This window comes from Drosophila albomicans, chromosome 3 (genome assembly GCF_009650485.2).
Source record: "Drosophila albomicans strain 15112-1751.03 chromosome 3, ASM965048v2, whole genome shotgun sequence".
Lineage (NCBI taxonomy): Eukaryota > Metazoa > Arthropoda > Insecta > Diptera > Drosophilidae > Drosophila > Drosophila albomicans.
This window is the reverse complement of record NC_047629.2, coordinates 34,251,707-34,270,179: the sequence shown is the minus strand read 5'-3', so window position 1 is coordinate 34,270,179 and position 18,473 is coordinate 34,251,707. Positions and strand designations below refer to the sequence as shown.

Here is an 18,473-nt window from a genome sequence, read left to right as displayed (position 1 = left end):
CCATAATCAACGCTCTGCCTGCATCTTCGTAATGAAACGTGTCAATTTACATGTGAATGAGAGACTGAAAATTAAAATCATTTTTCTCTCTCTCCTCTCTGTCTGCCTCTCTTTCTTTTACTCTCTGATTAAGACGCTGCTTAAGTGTTTCTTTTTTATGTGTGCAACTCCGACTCAAGGCGCAAGCTCAGGGTCTCGACCCAATCTTTTTACGGCCAGCTGCATCCTACAGGGAGAGAGAGTTCCGAACCCCGTGTCGTTGCCTGGCGTTGAAACACGTATTATTTACAGCAAATTATCAAACTGCTTTGCATATCATAAAAAAGGATTTTTATGTTTGCCATCATTAAGAATAATAATCTGCAGCTGATGACTGTCAGTGTGATAAAAGTAAATACACTTCTCCCCATATAAGTAGGTGCTCTCTCCACGACCAGGACCAGAACCAGGACCAGAAGCAGCAGCCTGATGCTTTGGCTACTAATTTTTAAGCTGATTAAAAGCCATCAAAATGCAATCAAATTTGCTGAGTACCAAACAATCCCTTTCATTGTCTTTTGAGCCCTGTCTCTGACTTACCTTACAGTGCCTCACAGCAGCTGACTCCCCAGTGCTTCGCACAGTCAGTGCCTTACTTTATTATATTGGACATAAAGCACATTGCAAGTAGTCTGCTGAAAAGCCTTTTGCAAAGGTTGTAATATTTTTTATGTGTCCGACAGGTTGAACCTGCCTGGCGAAAGAGCCATAAAAGAATACAGAGTAGAAGGGCCGAGTGCACGAGTCGGGAAAACTATAAAAAACTATGAAAAGTAATGGCCAAGTCATGTGCTGAGAATTATATGGTCTTACGACTATGTTTGTATGTAAATAAATAAACAATCTCTAATATTTATAGACAGACAGATGAAGTTTAAGATGATCCTTTAAACAGGAATAGGTAGAACTAGCTTTTGGAAAATGCTTTGGTATAAAGATCTTGCTGCTTCGAATGATCATGACTTAATAAGAATTTAAGGAGTAGATCTTTTAAGAAAGAAGACAGTTTGCAAACAAAAAAATTTACCAACACTTAGAGTAGAAAACTTTTATTATATAAATGATCACTATAAATTGCAGTTTCATATTCAAATGAATGCTTTTAAAAATGAAATTAATTTTTAGAAATGGATTGTGATTTTCTCTTTGTTTATATGAAATGTTTCATGATTTTCAACTAATTTTCGTTCTAACTTTGCTGCTGCTGTTGATCATAAAAGCACCAGGAATTCATTATTAGAAAGGGATCATAATATTTTAGTGCACTACGATATTTGTTTTATGCCAGGGACTCTTCGTGTTGGCTCCATCTGCATCGCCTTAAAGGCGAGCACTTAAGTAATCACAGCTGCCTCTTCAAGCGTAACTCCTAAGGGTGCCACTAGCCCCAACTCTCTAGCGCTATCTCTTTCCATTCGATATCTCGCTCGCACAGTGGAAGATAATTAAAAACGTGCTTAGCGTTTTAACGATGGCCGGACACAGTTTGGAGCCGAGGACAAGCGATGATGATGATGATGATGCTGACGATGACGACGTCGATGTCGATGTCGATGATGGCAATGGTGATGGACGTCAGTGACGATGATATGCGATTTAGAAGTGCTTTAACACAGAGTGAGAGAAAGACAAAAAGAAAGAGTGTGAGAGAGAAAGACAAAGAGAGCTAGAGAGCTGTTCAATTCATTTTTAATGCTTTTTTTTGTTGATTTTACATCATTTGGCTGTTGGTTTAGTTGCCAGTTCTTCGCTGTTTGCATTCAAAATATATCTGAATATCCAGTTTTTCGTTGTTTTTATTTGTGCTCTCAAGTGCTTTTGCTACTGTGACGAGCATGTGAGTGCACAACTGTGTGTGTGTGTGTGTGAGTGTGTTTGTATATGCTCTAATGAGATGAGACCCGTTTTATGCTCACTGTCCAGAGGCAACCCCAACAGACCCCAAAAGCCAGCAGCTTCTTTGAGTCGCTTTTATTTTTTTAATTACGAAAATTGGATTTTTATGTACGGAGTACAGCGAAGCCCGAGACGAAGACACTTGACATGCATGTGGAGATGGCTTCTGCTTTCCCTCTTCTCCTCTCTCTCTCTCTCTCTCTCTCTGCAGTCTCTCTGCAACTGCCTCGAAGTAAGAGTGTGAGTGGATTGCTGTGGACATAGACTGGGGACACAACATCTCCTTGGCTGGCCAGTTTTATTTTTACATTTGATTTTTATCTCTTTCCATGTTTGGGGTCGCTGCTTAATTGAGTTGCCAACATGGCCAGGTAAAAGTGGCAAGCAATTCTCGCTCTCCTCTACACTCTACTTTACTTCAGTTTATTCCTCTGCTCAAATGCTTTGGCTAATGAAATTAGGTTAAAGTGGCAGTAAATAGGCAACAAAACAGCTGCCATTTCATGAGCATTTCTTTGCCCCTTCTGCCTTCTCTGCTCAGCCAGCAAATTGAGCGATTTTATGCAGCTACTTTCCAAATGCATTAACACCAGAATTATATGTATGTCTATCTGTGAGCGAGTGGGAGAAGGACTTGCAGCAGACTGTGGCAAAGCCTTTGCCAGTCTGATCTGGGTGAAAGCTGCTGGCGAGCTCCAAAATGTGGGGCGGGTTCTTTAATAAGCTGTGGAAATGCCAGTTTGCCATTGCACTTACTGGTATTGCATACCCGGTGAAAGAGAGAGATAGAGAGGACTAGCAGACATTGAGGTGTGACTAGAGGAAGGCGTTGAACATGGAAATTACATGAAGACTCTTGTGGCTGACGAGCTGCATGCCCCAATTGTGTGGATGGTGTGTGAGTGTGTCTGATTATTACAGATGATGATTGGCATATGCAAAAATCCCCCCAAAAAAACCAGAATCGATGATAAGAGAAGGTGTCTGTGAATAGCGAGGAAATTTCATGAATTTTTCACAGTTGCAAAACAAATTGAATGAGCGTAAACTTTAGTGAAACGAGAATTTGCAATTTACAAAGATTTTACGTTTAACAACTTGAGCTTGATTAGAAGCTGAATAAATATTTATAACGTTCAAACTTTTTAAAAGGATTTTTCAACTCTTAAACACATATGTTCAATGTAAGCACTTTAGCTCGACAGAGTTACTAGTCAGCATAAAGTAAATGCAAATATGTCACAGAATAAATCTAAAATAGTAGCAAACAATTTTCGTTTTTATTTGCAACGTTGCTAACTAAATTCTTATTTTCTTCTATTTCCAGGTATGTTGAAAATCCCACAGCTTTATCCCCATCCGTAATATCAATCATTTATCAAGTCGTAAGTCCAGTAAAATGAAGTCTAAACCCTCATCCGAGCTGTCAGAGCATTTATTGGACTCATGGCAAAGCTCAGCTTGTGAAATGGATTCAAACTTTAGCAGCTTTCGGCCAAAAGCCAATTGGCAAAGTTTTCGTCCATGGGGAAAACACACACGCACATCTTTTGCTGGTTGTTAAAGGGTCAAAAACTGAAACCATAAATACGCAAATAATTCGCTAGCGAATGTCGCACTTTCATCTGTTTTCTTAATATAACTTTTGCTTACCTGTTTTGCCATACGGAGGTTAGTTCTCTCCCTCTTGACTATCATGAGAGAGAGAGAGAGTTCCCGACAATTTCAAGTGGCATTAACTCGGCACCAAAAGTTTCCATTATCTGCAACGCGCCACTCGCACAAATTTTGCAATTACCGAACCGAATTTCAACAGAACTAGAACTAGAGGGAGAGACTTGTCAAAGTTGCCAACTTTTCCCCTTAAACCCTTAAATATGGCTAGACAGGAGTTAGAGAGGGATTGAATTGGTGAGTGTCGTGGATGGAGGGGGAGGAGTGAACACCCTCAAAGTTTTTGCGCTTGGGTCACAAATCTGACTCTGCTGTTGACTTCCCTCTATGCCTCTAACCTAAGCGACTACACAAAATTGCGCTTCAACAAATTTCGAACAAACATTTTGTTAAATCTTTTCTAGTTCGGCCTTTTTTCTAGTGGGCGTGGCATTGTTGCAGGTGCAGTACCATCGAGTTGGCAATTTTCTGGCAATTTTTTTTAGTCTTCTATTTTTATTTGCAAAATGCACAAACACAAATTTTTTTTCTATTCTTCAGTTTGCGTTGACGGCTTAATTTGCTTTTCATGGTGACTCTTAAAAGTAGTGAAATAGCAGTAGAAATACCCTGTAAGAAGTGCTAAAATGTGAAGGAATCAGTAAAATATATTAAAATAAAATATAACAAGACTTTTATACAATTTTTTGTTGACACTAGAATTACATTTAAAGTTAGAGTCTGTTAGTAATCCCTTTTAATACTTTTAGCATTTTACAGGGTATCGCTTGTTGGTTATTTTAGCCATGCGTCCCATTGAATTTTATTTCAACCAGAGCAGGCAGGATACGCTGTGACTGTATCTCATCCCCAGAACTACAGAGGAATATCTAGTATCTATCAGCAATGATGCTGCTCCCGTTTCTCATTGTTTGCCAGTTTTTCTTATTATTGTTGTTGTTGCTGTACGTTTGGCAGGCACTGTTCACTGCTCACTGTTCACGCTCAAGTGAAGCGATGTTGTTTTTCGCCATTGCCCATAAATTTTGACTGTGGTTGTGGGTGCATTGAGGGGTGGAGAGAGGGTGGGGAGGTGCTAGTGAGTGTGCCTAAAATTCGGTTAGTTTCGCTTCAGTTTCTGTTTTGCTTGTTGACGAATTTTTTCACGTTTTGTTCCTCGCTTGTGTACTCGACATTTGGAGGTGCGCCCGGCAACGCAATTTTTGCACAGTTATCTGCATGACTCTTTTGGCCCGATGCGATGCTTGTTGACAAACGGCTTAAAGTTGCGCCCATAGAAAGAGAGAAACCAACAAATGGCCTTAATGAAAGATATCACTGCATTATCTACGTAAAAGTGTCGAATCATAAAAAAATTTAATCTCAATATATAAAATAGTATTTTCATTAGTAAAGCCCGTAACTAATTGATCAGGTTTTCAATTTAAAGATCATTGAAAATATTTGGAATATCTTATATTTCAAATTTAAGTAATTGATTATCTATTCAATTAAGAATTTATATCCTTGAAGATATGAATTAATATTGTATTTCTTTTCATATTTAAAAACTTAAAGTAATTTAAAGAATTTTGATTTAATTTCGAATTTATAGTTAAATTAATTAAGATATACCTTATTATATAAATTATATAATTTTTTTTCCTTATTTACAAAACTTTTAAGCAATGGATTATCTATTGAATCAGCATCTATGAAATTAGTCTGAGCTGTGATGTCATTTTATTTGAAATCACATACTTTATTTGTCTATGTTATCATGCCATCAATTCGAGACAACAATCTATCAGAATTCGCACAGCTTTTGTAGTTGAAACCACGCCCGTGCAATAGCCTTTAAAATGGTTACTCCCCCCTCTGCTGCTGATGAGAGCTGAGATAAATGTTGCTTTATAATAAATTCAATGCCAACTGCTGAATCACCATCCAAACAGACAAACAGAAAGACAGACAGACAGACTGTTGACCTGGCCAACTCCCCCACAAGCCACTTCAGATGTGGTCGGGAGAAGAATGCGGGATTGTCGAAGGTTTTATGAAAAGATAGTTTTTTCATTGACAGCAGCATTTTCCAGCAATTGAATATCAGCTGAAGCAGCTCACAAACCATTTGAATGCGTATTAAATGTGTTTTTCTTTCTTTTCTTTTACTTTTACTGTTGTTGGCAGCGTTTTTCTCATTTTTGCCACGACGACAACGATTCGCATTTTCCATGCTGAAAATTAATGAGACTGACAGGCTTTTGACGCAATTTGATGCCCCGCAGCTTTAGCGCTTTTATAAATATTGAAATCATTTATCAACCGACACAAAAGAAACACCGAACAGAGAAACAGAACAGAACAGAACACAGAACTGAGAACTGAATTGAACCGAACTGACCCAAACTGTAAAGAACTGGAGTTGAAATCGTACGCCATCGTGTTGCCAATTCAATGAGCGATTGACGAGAGACCGAGAGAACTCACAGAGCTCTTTGCTTATCGTGCAGCAGACAAATACAAAAACACAAAAAATACGCGATTTTGTGTATAATAAATAAATGAAAATAAATGCGGCAAGTATTGTAAATATTGTAAATGCACAAGTTGCGGCATTATCTGAGTTTGGGGTTTTTTTTTGTATCGCACAACATTCATTTCATTTTGTACGCGTTTGTTTATAAAACGAGTGAAAATAATGCCGAGTGCCGAGAACTTTTGCGCCATTAATCTGGCATATTTGTGTTGCGATTTCCAACAGTACGTAAATTAATATATTGTAGAGCTGTAGATTTGCATAGCAATTTGAGCTGAGTAATGGCTCAAATAGTAAGCTGTTAATGGGTGCGATCTCTGTGATGTGCAACTGTTAATTAAAATCAAAGGGAAAAAGTGAATGAAAACGATGTACTATTTTATGCTTGTCCGGGCTTGTGAAGCAGAAATCGCTTTTGCTTTGAAAACTTTTCACTCAACTTTTTTGCCAGCCTTTTTTCCCATTTGAAAGTGCATTTCATTTGCACTGTGCTGATTTTAAAGTCAATACAGAAGTAGTAGATCATGTCCAGGCCCGTATGTCAAATTGACAGTCGAGTCTTATACGGTATATTTTGTTTTATATGGTATATTTTAAATGTAACAGTATACCAATATACTAAATATAGTTTTCAGTACATTTCTGTATTTTTTGGTGCGGTATATTTCAAATGTAAAGGTATATCAACGCATCAAAATTTTGGCTGCGGTATATTTTAGTATTTTTTATATATTAGTTAGAGGGTATCGCACATAATTTAAGCATAAGCATTTCGATAGTAGCTTCCTTCCTTGTCCATTTGAAAAGTGCATTTCAATTACAATACAGTCAAGCTGATTTTAAAGTCTAAAGTGGAGATCATGTTAAGGCCTTTGCCGCATCAAAGTTGCTGCAGTAAGGTATTCCAAATATATATACCGATATACCAAAGATAATTATTAGTATATTTTAGTATTTTCCCGTATATTTGCTTGATATATTTGAGGAATAATACCAAACTGTTCTGTGGGTATCTCACATAGTCGATCACACTCAGTTGTCGATTTCTCACTTGTTCCATTTGAGATTGCATTTCAATTGCAATAGTCTATGCTGATTTTAAAGTCAATGCACAAGTAGTAGATCATGTCCAAGCCCGCATCAAAATTGCCATCTAACCTCGTTGAAATTTGCACTAAATTACATGGCCTAAGCTTAGGCAGGCAGGCAGACAGACAGACAGAGAGAAAAATAGATGCCAAAAAGGGGCAGCAGAGTGGAGGAGAGTCAGAGTGGCATTGACCAGCAAACTAAAGCCATGGGATTTGAACAGCGAGTCGCTGTCATCGTTAGGCTCTCTGGTTCTGGGTACTCGGAACTTGTCTGAAATAAATACGAAATCATTTGTATATTTCAGAGTTTTGTAGTTTGTGTTTGAAATGCTAAAACATTTATCGCTGTCGCCGCTCAGCGCAGCACAACCAAGGTGATGATGGACAAAGGGAGGAGCGGTGAGGAGGTAACGAATGCGGATGCGGACATGGCAAATGGGTTGGCTGGAGATGAGCCGATGAGCCGCCGCTGAACGCATCGTATATATATATATATATAGTCAGTTCCCTATGCTATAGTTAGGGGCCCTCGACCAGAGCAGAGCAGACCAAAGCCGTACTCGCAGTCATTTTTGTTTAGACTGCAAACTGTGAGATAAATTGTGGTGTATCTGTATCTGCGTTGCATCAGTAAATGCATCTGTATCTGTAGTTGTAGCTGTAGCTGAAGCTGGAGCTCGACTCTCGACTCTCGACTCTTGTTGATTACAAAGCGCTCGCCACTCGCACTGTAGCGAAAAAATGGAAATGAAAATGCAGTTGGGCTGCGCCCTGCTTTCCCTCTCTCTCCCCCTCTCGTGGTCATCTCTAAACGTCAGCGTTTAAAGTGTTAAAATAAAAGCAAAACAAAATTGTATAAAAAAAAATTGAAAAATATTGCAAAAAAAAATCGAGCAACAGATCTGTGGCATCGCATCTGTTGCGCTGTGTGAAAAATTATGGCAGCCGACTGTGAAAAATTGTTGCAAATAGTTTTCAGTAAATGCTTTTTTCTTGCCACAGTCCCGATATCAAGAGCAGTGTTGTAGGCTTTTAGTTAATGGCATGCTCTCAGCTCTCAGCTCAGCTCGGCATACAAAACCTGGCTGGAACCCAAGCCCCAAAGGGGCGCATCACATTGAAGGAGGTGGGGAAACTGAACTGAAGTGTGATTCAATGGCATCGATGTCAGCCAATGAAGTGGCAAGTGGCGAGTGTTTCACATATGTAGTAGATAGAGTGTGTTCCACATGCCACATGCTAGATGCCAGTTGCCAGTTGCCAGTTGCACATGCAGCAGAAAGTTCGAGTGTTGTTTCCCAGGCTAAATGAATGACTGCCCGAGTACTCATCGAAGCAGGTCTTGCATCAAAATTACAATTTGCAGTCTTTACGTGACTTGCCAACTAAAAGGACTTTTCGCATCCATTTGAAAAGATGGCCAGCATTAAAATGGAGCATTTTTTCTATATTTTCATATTACAAAATTTACAAAATTGCATTGCTTAGACATAAAAGAAAGTTTCCTTAAAAGTGTATTTTATGTCAATAACTTATATTCGTTGTATTTACTTTAGTAAAATACATTAAGAATACAATTTGTACAAAGTCGTTATGAACTAGTAGTGGTATTTATAGTAAATATTTAAATTTATTTCGGATAATCTTATATAATTTAGATGTACAATTTTTTTGAGTAAATGCTTTTGAAATATAAGTTACATTAAATCTTTAATGAATGGTTTTAATATATTAATTTACTGCCTCATTTATTTGCCTCATTTCAACTTATTTCTTACATTGTTTTCTTTGTTTTACAATCCAATTTTTAGAAAATACTTTATAAATGAATATATATGATCATTTCAATAGTTCAAGAAAGCATTTTAAAGCAACTTTTATATTTCATATATGAAACTTACATATATGTAAGTTTCATTAATTGCAATTTTTGTTGCCTACAAACTATTTGAAACATTTCTCAATGAAGCTGCATTTGCTCTCAATTGACAAAAGACGTTGAAGTCTTGTAAACCTCAAATTACATCAATCATTGTGAACTTGCTTCACTGCAGTCCCTAACAAATTCGCTCAGCGCTGTCGCCGTCTGCAGATCGATTATATGGCATTTTTACGTAATTTGATGCGTTATTATTCAAATGATATATAATTTCCAGCCGCATTTTATATCGGCGCAATAGAAAGAAAACGACAAGAGAAAAGAAGAGCAAAGACTAAAGCAACGTTTTGGCTTTTTGTTCACTTTTGCTTGCCGCACTTTTGGCCAAGACAACAAAAAGCAGAAAAGAGTCTTCCTCATCTTGCAACAACGTCGTCGGCGTCTTGTGCTTTTGTCTTTGCCTCGTACTCATCCTCATCCTCAGCCCCGGCTTTGGCATCTTGCCACCAGCTACAAGCCACCTGCCATAACTTGTTGTTGTTGTTCTGTAATTATTATTGGTGGAGGCAGCACAAGAAACCGGCCCGCGATGCGATGCGATGTGATGCCGATTCGATGCAAAGAGACGCCTGCCTCGCAGCCTAACTGTTTGGCATGGCAAACATCGCCGGATCGCTGGCATCCCATCGCCATCGCCATTGCCATTGCCCATCGATGCAGCTTTCTGGCGAGATGCCACTCGCCTCTAAGAGTGCTGCCGTTCTGCGATTCTCAGATGCTGCACACTTCTCTCTCTCTCTCTTTCTCTCTCTCCGTCTCTAATGCCGTTAGTCCTGAGCTTAGCCTCTCGTGGCGTATCTGCATCTTTTTGCACATCCACCCGACAGCACAAAATCGTAACAGTAACAGGCTTCACTGCCATGCAAATTGTTGTAATATTTCGTGCCCCATGTTGCATGGTTGCTGGTTGCCTGCCTGCTTGTTGTTGTTCTCGTTGTCGAGTGAGGGACTTTAAAGTGGACCGTTTGCTTGTTAGTCGATTCGATGCTGGCGACACTGTTGAATCGTGGATACCGTTTTCAGCTTGGAACAGATCTTTTGACAAAGCCTAATGACTGTAACGTGATGTATGCTTAATGACGGAAATTAAGTATTTGCTGTTCAAGCGCATCTTAAGACACGCTTGAATAAGTCCGATTTATTTACAGACACGAGACAAGCAAAAGCCAACAGAGATCATTGATAGGATAGAGATTAAAAAAGTGAGGATATTAAGAAATGAAGTTGAAGAATTTTTAATATTTTTAAAATGGAAGACATTGCACTCAAGGATCAATTCAATAGTCAAATTGAAGATGTGAAGAGATTGAATATATTCGAATACTAGAAGTTAAGCTTAAACACACTAGAGAAGAAATGTAATAAGTACTAAGATCAGCAGTATGTTCATGAAATTTGTTATTAATTATAAAATTATATCACTACTTTTAATAAAGTCTTGAACTCTACTTGATTATGAATAGATTTATCGAAGATTCGTGATATAATGAATATAAGTCATTGCAAATGTAAAGAAATTTAAGAGAAAGCTTCAAAATACTGAGGAAAATGTACTAAATAAATATGAAGACAATCAGCATATTAATAAAATCTTTTAATTATTACAAAATTAAGTCACCGCGTTAACTAAATTAATTCCGTTGCTTGAGATTATAAATAGATTTCTTACAGATTGTGCAACAGCAACTTTGTTACTCTCGCTTTAGTTTAGAGGTCTTTAAGAGTTGCATTTGTTGTTTTGTTGTTGCTGCAGCTTAAGTATAATCATTTTCATGCTCCGACAAGCTCAGCTGCAACACAACTGACACGCCCACTCAGCGTCAGCTTCAGCCTCAGTAACAGCATCGGCTGCAACTTCAACTTCAACATCAACTTGAAGTCGTAGTCGAAGTTTAGCTGTATCTCTTGGCTGGCATATAAATTTCAAGACCCACCACAAATTTGTGGCCACCGAACACGTTTCTGTCTATTACATTTCATAAATTTATTAAATTATGCGCCTCTTAGACGCCGCAGCAGCAGCGAGCAAGAATCGAGCGGATAAATGAAGGAGAAGGAGAATAACAACAAAAAAACCTAGACAAAAGGAATGAAAATGGGTGAAAAGTTGACGTAAATGTCTTGAGCAGAAAGTCGGAGGCATTAAAATAGAATCAGAAATTGAAAGAAAGTGCCACCAACTGTGTGAGTTGTACGTTCGCTACATGTGGCAAGCGAAACAGTTTAGTAGCAGCATGTGGCACAAAACAATAGAAAGAGAAAGAAGAGGTGGATAAAAGAAAGAGAGAGGGATAGATATTTGTGTTGTCATTTTGACAAGCAACTAATAATTAATATGTCAAATTATGCACAAGTTGCAGCTAAGCGAAGCGTGTCCAGATTTCAATCCAAAAGGCACGACCTGCATGCAGCCAGTAATGCAATTAGAAAAGATGCAGAGAAAGATGGCAATAGTGGCAGCAGAGAGAGTGAAGTAGAGGGAGAGAGATAAAGAGAGCTGCCAAAATGTCAAATTGAAAATTGCTGGCGCTGGCAGCGTCAATGTCAGCGTTGCAGACAGCGAAACGTGCCACAGACCAGAGACCAGAAGGCTCTTCAGCTACAGGTTTGACTGCTGGCAAGAAGAAGAAGAAGGAGAAGAAGACGGGAAAGAGATGGGAAGCCATTGCTGCACCTGCAACTTTTGCACTGCTGAATTGGGCAGCAACAAAGTCTAGCAACATATTGATGTTTAGCAACATGCAAACGCTGGCAACATGTGGCCAGCCATTTACAGTTAGAGTGCGAGCACAAGCGACAGCAAATTGTTTAATTTGTTTTGGGTTAATGTTCGGGGCCAAAGCCTGTTTCTGGTTGATTGGTTTGGGCGCTGAGTTAGTTTATGTGGGTTATCATGTTGCTGTGCGTCAGCTGCGTGACTCTGACCAACTCCAAAGTGGCCATGGCCATAGAGTGTGTCAACGTCACGTTGTCTCCCTCTCACTGGCTGCCTATATCTCTTTCTCTCTTTGCTGCATGCCACATGCTTCTGCCCGCCATTCGCCCGCTGCGTACGTGCGTCGCATGCTAAGCGATCCGATAAATATTTGCCAACGTCTTTAGGGCAAGACAAGTTGGGGAGCATTTGCTATATGGAATACTGGATATGGTGTGTAAGTAAAGGTCTTTAAGTTGCTTTTAAGTTGGTTTTAAGTTGTTAGCATTTAGCTCGGCATTAGCTGAGATTTGAGCCAACAGTGCAGACGAGACAAAGACCAAGAATGCGACGGAGTTTCAGACGGATAAGTTAAGATAACAAGTTAAGAGGCTGCCAAGTTAGCTAAAGTTTTGAATGACAGCAGCTGCTTACTTATCATAATCACCCATCATATTCATATAAATAAAATTTCAATTTTGCAACATTTTAAAAATGAGCAATTCATCAACCTAATTCATATTCAACGGTTTTTTGTTAATTTCAATAACTAATTACTTGCTCATCTCATCAACATTCATACGTATCCAAAAAAAAAGAGTTGAATTTGTGCTGAAATGTGCATAAATTCCGTGTGCGTCCTTTGACAACACCTTTTGCGTTTCCTTAACAACGATCCGACAACATTCACACAGCCTGCGGCCCACAACAATAACAACAACAGCAACAACAGTTTTGGGCTTGGAACGGACCCTAAAATCAACCCAATCTGCACATCTGCCCATCAAGCTTAATTTGCGTGCTGTGTCACCTTTGGCTACATAAATTTTAAACCGTCTCTCATTATAAATTTCCATTAAAATTATACGATGTGTGCCATAGCAGAGTGTTGCAGGTTCCCCTCTCTGTTTCTTTCTCTCTCTGCCGCATTCCACTTGCCGTATCACCCGAAGCATTTACATTTACATGACCAACCCAAGCCTAACTTCACTTCTCTTTCCTCTCTGTTTCTTGCACTCTTTTTGGCATTCCTTTTACACGTTTTGTTTTTTATATATTTCGCTCCTCATCGCTGTGGGCATAATTTGTATGTAGCCTCAACAATTTGGCCATGAAAGGGTTAAGCAACAGCCCAGCCAACGGATGAGGCTGCCAACTTCTGACTGAGCGAAAGAATAAAACAAAAAGCAGCAACGAGAAAACAAAAAACAGTGGACGAACATCGCGCGCCAAAGTGTTGCCTTTTTTATACCCTGTTCTCTTTAAAAAGAAAGGTGCTTTAGGTTTGTGAGAGAGATGTGTTTCATGTAGATAAAGAATTACCATTTGTTTGCACAAAGGTAATAATTGTTGACCAAGTCCTTAATAATATTGTCATTATTCTTTGAGCAAGTTATAAAACTTAAAAATAATTACTGTCATGTAACTTTGCAACCAAACTTTGAATGCTTTTAGTCTCCTATTAAAGTATCATTTGAGAAAAAAGATTGACTATAAATTTTGTTTTTGTTTCAATTTTTTTATTCAATTGATTTTATAAATTTATGGAAGCTGAATTTCTACACTCATTTATATTTTCAAAATACTATTATTATATTTTACATCCTGGTTGGTTGTTTTCTATAAATTGCTTTACCTTGTCTTTTTACAGGGTTTCTCTGCATCGATCAGTCTGAAATTGTAGTTCAATCACATCTTTTTTTTTTGGTTTTTTGATGGCACCTCCCATTTCAGTTTTGTGCAGAAAACATATGGACGGGTCGACATTTTATAGCCGTCGGTGTTGGGTTCGGGATCAGCTCGTTGCGGGACCGCAAAAACCAAATGTTTTTTGATATCGAACGCCATTCGGCAATCCTTGGCTCTCAGTTCGTTTCGGGTTGACACGACTGCGAGAGTGTCCTTAATAAAGTGTCGACATGTGTAATTTGTGCGGCCCTTGACTTTATCTTTTGAGCTTTGCGAGAGGTTCGCGACCCAAAACCGATAACATTAATAAATTATGGGCATTTTTTGATTTCTTTACCGTTGCTGATGTTGTTTTGCTGGCTTGTGTTTTGCGGTGAACCCGTTTTGTGTGCTGCCTGCTGTGATTCCTGCATATCCTGCATATCCTGCTGCTGCTGGTGTTTCCACTTCCGGGGCATTAAATTGCCAACGTCTTCGGCTAGTTGTTGAGCTTCGTGTTGAGAGCTTCGCTTCGTGCTTCGTTCCGGTTTCAGTTATTGGATTTCAATTTTTCGAAAATTGTATTCAATGCTCGAATGCATGTTTTGTTGTCAGCACGAGCTGTTTCCGTTGATGCCGTTGTCCTTGCCGGTTGTTTCAAGTGCGACGTTTCTGTCTGCGTCTCCGTCTCCCCAAGGACATGCCAGACAGCGAGACACAAAACACAAAGCCAGACAATGATGCCAGCCGAGAGAGACGAGCCTGACGCTGTCTCCTGCCTTTGCCTGTCTCCGGCATACATCCTGCTGCCTTCTGACTGCCTGAAAATCCACCCTTAGGACAATCGAATAGCATCTGGCATTGGGCCCAAAAAACATGGGTGCTTTCCATGTTTGTCTCGTCTATCTCTCTGCATCTCTTGCTCTCTGTATATATTTTGACTTTAACAACGTCAGCAACACCCCCAAAAAAGACACACACACACACGCAGAATACACCCACATGCCATCATTAACACGAGGGTTGTCTATATACTACATATGTATATACATATGTATATAGCTGTCGAATCTGTAGCTAAAGTCAAACTCATTGCACTGTTTTTTTTTTTTCGGTCTAAAACTTTCGTCATAACTTTGTTTTGCTCTCTCATTTGATAGCTTTCTCAGAATGAAATTTTTGATGGTCGCATTGTCTGAAAATGAAGACAAACAGATATTTTATCTTAATTGCTGCACATAACGTTCGTGCGTCGATTAAAACTGTCAACACTTTTTGGGGCTAACTGTCGCACGTTTTGCTCGCACAACAATAAAAGCTTAACCCGAAAACAGAAAACTTTTTTATAGTTTGTTAATTGACAGAGCGAAGAACAACAGGAATACAAATACGTTAATGAAAAGAGAGTCGCACTCTTAGCTAATCTTTTCAACATCTTGTTGCACTGTGCAACATCGTTGATTTTCAGACTTTACTTATAATAATTTGCAGTCTGCCCAACCATCATCAACACGCCCACCAATATTCCAACTAGAAGTCAGCTCTTCACCTCGTTTCTCTCTTCTTCATTTTTTTGCAGGGCATAAAATTTATTTATAATAAATTAAAAACTCCTTAAATGCTGCTCAGACTTGCAGCCATTTTTTGTATTTTATTTCGTAGCCAGCAGCAAAAATGAAATACATTTTGCTGGCTGTAGTCGTTGTTGGCCTGGTCGACGCCAGGGCGCAAGGGCATGGGCGTGGCAAACGGGAAGTGGATGCCAGTTTAGTCGCTTGGCGTTTTTAGTTGTTGTTGTTGTTGTTGTTCGAGACGTTGTTCGTCCACGCGGCCGGCATGAAAACTTATGTCGGCGGCCTTTGGGCGCAATTATTTATACATGCCTCATAAAAATCGAAAACAATGGCTCGCTCACTCCAAGTACAGACAAAGGGATGGAGGGATAGAGGGAGGGAGTTAAAGGCGGAGGCCTAACAATGCAATGTGCAAGTCTCAGGGCCTTTTGTTGTGGTCAGTTTGTGTTGCCGTTGTTGTTGTTGTTGTTGCAACTCCTCTGGGCAACGTTGTCTTTTGGGCTTTTGTTCTAACTGTTGCCAGCCGCATCAAGAGTCAGTCCTCTTTCTCCTAGTCATCCCTGCGGCTCAGTCTAGTGCTGTAATTGGCCATAGAAGAGGCGTCTCTGTTTGCACAGAGAAAGAGAGAGGGCAAGGGAGAAGGACAGACTCCATTAAATATTCCGCTGTGGTGCAACTTTAAGTGGCAACCCTAGCATGAATGCAATTTGATGTTATTACGCATACAATTCGGTTTATTTTTGGGACTGTCGACTGCAACCTTGAACTTTGCCACGCACCTTTCCCCTTTCTAACTCGCAACAACCCCGCAAATTGGTTGCAACTCGGTCTGGAGGCAGTGTGTAAACCACAAGAGATTTGAATTTTAGATAGAACGCACACACATGGACATCAGACAGACAGAGTGAAAGGCAAAACAAACAAACTGCGCAAAAATTCTTGACTCTGCAGCACACAACTGTGAATACGAAATTTCGGAAATGTATCTGCATCTGATGCAGATCTCTCGACACATCTGCAAATGTTTGCCTCACGCAGCTCTCTTTGCAACAAACGCAACTCGGCTCGACTCGACTCGACTCCATTCAACTGACTTTGAACTCATTTCACATGCAGCTGACCAGACGAGGAAAGGAGGAAAGAGGGAAGGAAGTTCTTGTGGATGAGACCAACCTCTGTCTGACTCAAACTAAGCTTCAAATGGGAAGGCAATGGAAAGGCGGAGTCGCCCTGTCAAAGAGCAACCCCAAAATTTAACGGGCTCGGCCTGCGCATTATTTGAAATTCCCATTAAAAATTTAAAATGCGTTTCCCTCGACCCGCTGCCCGTTGCCCGCTGCTGCTGATCCTGATCCTGATGCTGTTGTCGATGTTGCTGCCGCTGTCTCTTCACTTGGGGCAATCATCGTTAGGTTAGCGGCGCAAATTACATTTTTTTTCCTTCTTTTCTACCAGCTTTAAATTGGGGGGCGAGAGTTGAGCAAAGCAGGAAAGAGAAGCTGTCGACGTCGTCGCCTTTAACGCGTTTTATCTGGCGCGAGTTGCGGGCCCCGAAAATAACGAAAAAAAAAAAAACAACAACATGAACGGCGGCTACAAATTTCATATAATGATGTTAATGATAAGCAGCCAAGCCAGCAGCCGAGCCGAGTCGAGTCGAGTCGAATGGAGGGGCTGAATAAGCAGCAGGACTTGGCAATATTTACGCATATTTGCGGCACATGCAAGAACATAAGAAGCGGGAAAATCAAAGTTGCTTGACTAGAGTATACCCTATAAACAGTACAGAGAAATCTCTTGCGTTTTCAGATTATTAAACTGATTAAAACTGAGATATGAAAGTGTTTCCATTACATTTGTCTAAACCAACCTTTTGATTCCATGTTTTATATCAATGGAAATAAGGACATTCATAAAATATATTTATGTATCTATATTATTAGTATTAAGAAGTAGTTATGAAAATTTTATATAAATAAAAAGACTAAAAAACATTCGCTAGACAGACAATAAGTCTATTCTATTAAGTCTCTTGTGAAATACAAAAATTATTTTTTAAAATTTTGTATTCAAATATGTTTCAATGTATTTTATATTTATGCACTGAAAATAACACCAGTTCCTAAAGAACATTCGAGAACATTCGTCTTAAAATTGGTATTCTTAACATAAGGCCACTCTAAGATTCTTAAAACTAAGGACATTTGTCAGAAATTCTAAAATTCTGAACATAAGACCAAAAATTCTAGATTTAGGGTAAACAATTCTGTGATCTATCGAAGTTCCTATAACGTTTTTATCTAACTTTAAGTACTTTCATTTACAGCTCAGTTAGTCGAACTGTCGTGAACGATTCTTCATGCCAGTCATTTGATTTAATTGATCAACTACCTACAGAGCAGCTTAAACTAATTATAAATTATATAAAACATATACATACTTTAATAAAAGTAATGTGAACTCTTTAAACTCCCAAATTCACAGCTGTTACAAGTCAACTCACAACAGCTGGCATCCCCGACCAATAGCTGCAGGGTATGAGAAAGAACTTTTCAGTATTTGTGGTAAAATAAGTATGGGGAGAGAGCCTTAAAATTGCCTGCAGTTTGTGGTCGGGGAACAGCAAACTGAAAAGAAAAATGCAAATTCGAAATTTGAATGAAGTGGAGCGCAAAGAATGAAGCAACAATTGATGTTGGACACAGATTTTCGACGTTCAACTCGAAAGTTGTGGCACATGTTGCAAAACAGCTGTCAATGAATCAAATGAAATAAATAATATTTGTTTGGCATAAATACATAATTATGCAGTTTGTGTTTGCGCTTAGCCTAATCCAGCCAGCTATAAACAATTTCTAATTAGATTTTTTTGCTGTGTTTAGCTTTGCTTTAGGTCAATTATTATGCGTAATTGAAGCTAATATTTTTTGTTAATTTTCCAATGCAATAAATATTTCATATTATTCATAACATAATATATGATTAAATAGCAGCAAATGTCAAGCGGCTTAATATAATTAAATGATGCCCATAAAAAAGGCTCTTTGACTCTCTGCTTCTTTCTCGCTCTCCAAGGGTTAAGCTAAGAGGAGAATTTCCTGGCTTGCTTTATTGTGAGCCTAATTAATGTGACGTTGCCAGTCTCACATTGGGTTAGCCA

The 18,473-nt window shown here is 39.1% G+C and overlaps 1 protein-coding gene across 1 annotated transcript in view; it reads left to right on the top strand.

The window, feature by feature from the left end:
- The window catches only part of LOC117567506 (frizzled), a 124,862-nt gene that overhangs the window by 20,083 nt on the left and 86,306 nt on the right, over positions 1-18,473 (top strand). The window lies entirely within an intron of this gene.